The 6,197-nt window shown below is 52.7% G+C and overlaps 2 non-coding genes and 1 pseudogene across 2 annotated transcripts; all 3 read left to right on the top strand.

Annotated features, from left to right (window-relative positions):
* Positions 1-52: 52 nt before the first annotated feature.
* On the top strand, positions 53-171 carry LOC123629678. The gene has a single exon (XR_006732150.1). It is a non-coding gene; the product is annotated as a 5S ribosomal RNA (ribosomal RNA).
* A 3,460-nt stretch (positions 172-3,631) lies between these two features.
* Positions 3,632-3,752, top strand: LOC123629683 (annotated as a pseudogene).
* A 1,208-nt stretch (positions 3,753-4,960) lies between these two features.
* Positions 4,961-5,079, top strand: LOC123629677. Its single transcript, XR_006732149.1, has one exon. It is a non-coding gene; the product is annotated as a 5S ribosomal RNA (ribosomal RNA).
* The last annotated feature ends 1,118 nt before the right edge of the window (positions 5,080-6,197 follow it).

Raw genomic sequence — 6,197 nt, 5'->3', positions numbered from 1 at the left:
ACGCGTCCCCAGCAGCTCGGCCTCTTGAGGCGTCCGGGGGGCGGCCACCGTCGTCTACGGCCAGACCACCCTGAACGCGCCCGATCTCGTCTGATCTCGGAAGCTAAGCAGGGTCGGGCCCGGTTAGTACTTGGATGGGAGACCGCCTGGGAATCCCGGGTGCCGTAGGCTTTTTGCTCTGCCTCTTTTTTCTGTCCCGCCCCCCTGGGCTGGGAAGGGGAGGGGGGGGCCTTCGCCCTCCGCGCCCGCCCCGGCTCCCGCCCCCGGCCGGCCCGGACCCTGCCCCGTGGCCCCTGGAGAGAGGGTCAGATTGGAGATGTGGAGGCTCAGTCCCCGAGGCTGTCGCCCCTCACACACCTGCCGCAGGTCCGGGCCTCCGGAACTTCTGACCGACCGGCTCTGAATTCAGGACACAGTCTAAAGTTGTCCAAGGAGATGACCACGTTACCACCCTAGGAAAGGAAAAATTGGACCCTATCCACATATGCAGAAGAAGAGAATCTAAACAGTTGGCTATTCGTTCACGGTAACATAATTCAAGAATCCAGATGCGAAGACATCTAGAGACACTTTTCAAACGTCTAAATCTTTAGAAAATATTCTGAAGGCTTAAGAAGTAGAAACATTCTTTGGAAAGTCACGAGCAAGACCAGGGTGTTGATAGGAAATCCTTCCGTTCGATCCTGCAAGAGACGCTCCAAAAATGTACTACAACAAGGGAAAACACTAATAATATGTGGGAAAGGAAAATCACCTTTCTTCATTTTCCTCACCTCCTACGGTTCTCAAAATAGAATGTTTTCCCCTATGCACGGGAGACCTGTAGAAATCCTAGGGGAGTCCAGCAAGATAGCTCTAGGTGAAATCAACATTCCATCGATAGTTTCGATGTTTCTTATTTCCTCGCCAATACACACTAATGAATGCAATCTTTCAAAAGGATAACACTCAAAGTCACAGAAAATCTACGCGGCACCTACGGGGCAAAGGTGCCAACTTCGATGGAAAACTTAGTAAAAACGTACATGATGGCTCAAATCCATGGAGAGGCTATCCTGTAGTCCTCGATAGACGGACACAGAGTCCCCAAACTAATCATTTCCCCCAAATTAATAAATAATCCAATTTAAGCAGGGTGTATAACTAGAAACTTACTATCTGCTTCTTTCTCTTTTTCTTTTAATTTGGGAAAGGGGTATGTTAAAGAATGATAATAATGATCATGATTATCAGTATGATTATTATATTAAATCGAATTAACCGTACCAAAACCCCACCACTCACCTTATAAAAATGGGAGTTGATGCATATGTCGGAAGCCGCTGTGTATCTTTTCCTCAAGGCGTGGAACCACAGAAACGCTTCTCCCAAACAAATCCCATCTCGACTGTCATCCTTTTCCTGGCTTTTCCTTTGAAAGTTTTTGCTCTCTGTTATAGGACTATCTCATTGAGGTAGTTTGTTAATTTCACAGTTTATAGAATACATGTGGAACGATTCTGGATTCCTTCTGGGTAACTTGTGTGCCAGGGGAAACCTTCTGTTTGGAGAATACTCCTTGCTTACACAGGAAGCTGCAGTTCATCAGCGCTGCTAGAGAATGGCACTGCACGAATCAGTCGAAGTATCTTTATGCGATCTTTGACTAGGTCCGTGTACAAGGGGCTCCCGTGAGGATTACCCTAGATGCTTCCTGGTCACATGTGCCCTATCTTCTCTCTGGTACGTGCTACTCAGAGAATATGCTTGCTCCTGAATTATGCCAGTGTTTATTCATATCCATTTATGCTGCATTGTTTTCCAAATGGTTCTATAATTTCGCCTCCCATATCAGCAGGGTGAGTGCAAGAGTTTTCCTCAAAGCCAACACAGTGATCAGTTTCTTAAGTTTCCTCAATCTGGTGAGTTGGAAACTATATCTGGCTTCATTTTTTATTCCGTATTTCCTTGACTAATAATGAGGACACAGGGCCAAAGGCGCATTAAGCATATAAAACGTAGATATTCTGTAACAGTAACATTTTGCCAATTATATGGGCTACAGATACCTTGTCCTGTTTGCAGCTTGTTTTTGATCCTGTTCATGGTATCTTTGGAAACTTTTCATGATGGGAAATTTGAAATAGAAACAAAATCGGACAGAATAGTAGAATATTTTCTCACTCCCCTGACTCAAGAAATCACCAACCCCTGGCCAGATCTTGTTTCCTTTATACCCCTCCTACCTTAAGTTCATGATCCCCTTAATGATATCCCTCCATCGATAAAAAGTCAATATGTTTCTATCAAAGGTAGAGGCTTTCTTCCATTTTTCAGTGTACTCACAGCCACATTATTCCATCTAAAAATTTCACCGTATTAGAGATAACAGCAAGTACTCAATGTTTGCGTTTCCCTGAGACACACACGCTCATTTCAGTTTCTTTGGATCCAGTCCAAATACAGTACCTACCTTGTGAGGGGTTGAGATGTCTTTTGAAAGAGTGTCCATACATCGCGACTAGTCGGGGGCAGCCCCGGTTGTCACCATTTCCCTTTGTTTCCTACCGCTGTCCGCAGTGACCCGAGTTACTTTCGCATTGTGAGGGGTTTCATCGCGGATTTAAACGTATCTAATGTGTTTCAATATCTTGCAATTATTATACTTACTGGCGATCAAACCGTCCTGTGTTTGGCAAACGGGAGTCTACTCATTCTGGTTCCTGTGTCTTTTGACGTGACCCTCGTCCTGTTGGATATCATAGCATCCACGCTTCCCAGTACAAGAAGCGTCCGTTTCCCGCCCCAGACTTCAAGTCAGCCTATGTCTCCAGTAAGTCTTAGGACCGTTTAATAACGATGGTTGGCGGAGACCACGATCTAGATGCTGCTGAAATGCACTACTGTTGAGTTCGCACCTATGTCTCGGCACTTTCCGTGGAAAAACTAAAAATAAATAAATAAATAAATAAATAAATAAATAAATAAAGGAAGAAAAGAAAAAAAAAATTACAGGAAAACACATTGAGTTTCCACTGATAATCCAAGTTCAAACTGAGAACCGAGAGTTGTTTTTACATGACTTGATCGATTTCACCTCTTCCTCTCACACCCAAATTCCCAGTCCCCAAAGACACCAACAGCATTTCTTCTTTGCAGGATCCCACAGAATAATCGTAGCCATGCACCATATAACCGTGGACTGGTTCCCACTGCATGAAGTAGGAAAGGCGAGGAAGGAACTTTCTACTGTTCCGGCTGCTCCACTGTGAAAACGTAAGAGCTGCCGTCCGCCGAAGCCAGTCTGCTCATGTCCAAGGAGCTCTGAGCCACGTCACACTCCTTTGGAATATTTCCCTGAGCCTTCATGTGGGCTCCTGACGTCTGTAGAATCTCACAAGTCACACATTGCCCTCCCATTTGTGTCCTCCGTGCTTTGAATAGATGTGCTATTGAGTGTTTGATTTTTGTTGTCATTGGTGTATGTGTTTGTGGCAAAGTGGTTGAGTGTTTGGTGTGTATGTAGCAGCTAGAGAGCGAGGCTCTGAAGGCTACTGGGCAGCAGGAGGGCGCGGGGTCGGGTGTGGGGCGCTGGGCCGGGAGGGCCGCGTGGCAGCTCGGCCTCTTGAGGCGTCCGGGGACAGCCGCCGCCGTCTAGGGCCATAGCACCCTGAACGTCCCCGATCTCGTCTGATCTGGGAAGCTAAGCAGGGTCGGGGGCCCGGTTTGTACTTGGATGGGAGACCGCCTGGGAATACCAGGTGCTGCAGGCTTTTGCCTCTTCTTTTGTCCCGCCCGCCGAGGGGTCGGGGGTGGGGGGGCCCCCGGCGTTCTGTGCCCGCCTCCACTTTCGCCCTCGGCCCCTGGCACTCCCCCGCCCCCCCCGCCGGCGCGGCCCGCTGCCCCCGCCCAGGGCGTCCTCCCCTCTCCCCCGCTGCAACACCACCGCCAGGTGGCGGCAGCGGCAGAGCGTCCCAGCCGTTCCGTTCCTGTTCGGCCGGCAGCGGAGCCCCAGCCCTGGGCCCCACACCGGGCCGGGCGGGCGGCGGGATCCCTGAGTGCCGCTGGGTCTCCTCTCCCCCACACCCGGCACCCCCCGCCCCGCACTCCGGGACGTCGCGTACACCCGGCGCGGGACAGCCCACGGCGGCAAACCTTGTCCTGGGCCCCCGGACCCCCGGCCGACCGTGCACTTCCTCTCCGCCGCACACCCGGGCCTCGGGCCCGGGCCTCACGCCGGGCGGGCTCCTCGCCACCGCCGGGGCTCCCGAGAGACACACCGGCGCGCCGCACAGGGCGAGTTTCCGGCCACCCGGGCAGAGAGGACGCACAACAGCACACGGAGCGCACGCAGCCAAACCCAAACCACCCACCGGCCCCCCGACCCGTGGCTACCCACCCCAAACCCCACCCCACCGGGCCACAGGATAGCGGGCTCTGGCCCGCCCCGCCGCCCCCCGCCCCCGCGCGGGGGCTGCTGCCACACGCAGGCCCTGAGGGGAATCGGGGCAGAACGGTCCTCCCCAGACGGGGGTGGGGTGGCGGGGTGGGGGGGGACACTGCAGGTCTTCCTTCAGGACCTCCGGGTGAAGGACCGGCGGCAGGCGCGGCCCTGCCTCCTCGTGCCGGCCCCGCCCCAAAGCCCCTCCCCACCGTGCCCTCGCGTGGGCCGGCGGAGGGCCCTATCTCCCGCACTCTCCGGCTCTGGCCCTCCGCCCCCACGCGTGGAAGCCTGTCCCTGCGCGCGTGCCCGTGGGTCTGCTCCTCGGGGTGTGGGACGGTGGTGCGCCCGTGGTTTGGGTGGGGGTGGGGGGGGTGCGCGCGCAAGACCCGTCAGGCCCCGCCTGGCCCCCCACCCCCACCCCGATACTGGCAGGTGGGGCTAGCGATGGGCCAGGGCGGCGGGAGGGACCCGACGGCGCAGGGAGGGACGCGTCCCAGCAGCTCGGCCTCTTGAGGCGTCCGGGGGGCGGCCACCGTCGTCTACGGCCAGACCACCCTGAACGCGCCCGATCTCGTCTGATCTCGGAAGCTAAGCAGGGTCGGGCCCGGTTAGTACTTGGATGGGAGACCGCCTGGGAATCCCGGGTGCCGTAGGCTTTTTGCTCTGCCTCTTTTTCTGTCCCGCCCCCCTGGGCTGGGAAGGGGAGGGGGGGGCCTTCGCCCTCCGCGCCCGCCCCGGCTCCCGCCCCCGGCCGGCCCGGACCCTGCCCCGTGGCCCCTGGAGAGAGGGTCAGATTGGAGATGTGGAGGCTCAGTCCCCGAGGCTGTCGCCCCTCACACACCTGCCGCAGGTCCGGGCCTCCGGAACTTCTGACCGACCGGCTCTGAATTCAGGACACAGTCTAAAGTTGTCCAAGGAGATGACCACGTTACCACCCTAGGAAAGGAAAAATTGGACCCTATCCACATATGCAGAAGAAGAGAATCTAAACAGTTGGCTATTCGTTCACGGTAACATAATTCAAGAATCCAGATGCGAAGACATCTAGAGACACTTTTCAAACGTCTAAATCTTTAGAAAATATTCTGAAGGCTTAAGAAGTAGAAACATTCTTTGGAAAGTCACGAGCAAGACCAGGGTGTTGATAGGAAATCCTTCCGTTCGATCCTGCAAGAGACGCTCCAAAAATGTACTACAACAAGGGAAAACACTAATAATATGTGGGAAAGGAAAATCACCTTTCTTCATTTTCCTCACCTCCTACGGTTCTCAAAATAGAATGTTTTCCCCTATGCACGGGAGACCTGTAGAAATCCTAGGGGAGTCCAGCAAGATAGCTCTAGGTGAAATCAACATTCCATCGATAGTTTCGATGTTTCTTATTTCCTCGCCAATACACACTAATGAATGCAATCTTTCAAAAGGATAACACTCAAAGTCACAGAAAATCTACGCGGCACCTACGGGGCAAAGGTGCCAACTTCGATGGAAAACTTAGTAAAAACGTACATGATGGCTCAAATCCATGGAGAGGCTATCCTGTAGTCCTCGATAGACGGACACAGAGTCCCCAAACTAATCATTTCCCCCAAATTAATAAATAATCCAATTTAAGCAGGGTGTATAACTAGAAACTTACTATCTGCTTCTTTCTCTTTTTCTTTTAATTTGGGAAAGGGGTATGTTAAAGAATGATAATAATGATCATGATTATCAGTATGATTATTATATTAAATCGAATTAACCGTACCAAAACCCCACCACTCACCTTATA

The sequence above is a fragment of the Lemur catta genome, unplaced genomic scaffold (genome assembly GCF_020740605.2).
Source record: "Lemur catta isolate mLemCat1 unplaced genomic scaffold, mLemCat1.pri scaffold_200_ctg1, whole genome shotgun sequence".
NCBI lineage: Eukaryota > Metazoa > Chordata > Mammalia > Primates > Lemuridae > Lemur > Lemur catta.
Note: the sequence above shows the minus strand (reverse complement) of the source record. Positions and strands in the feature narration are given on the sequence as shown.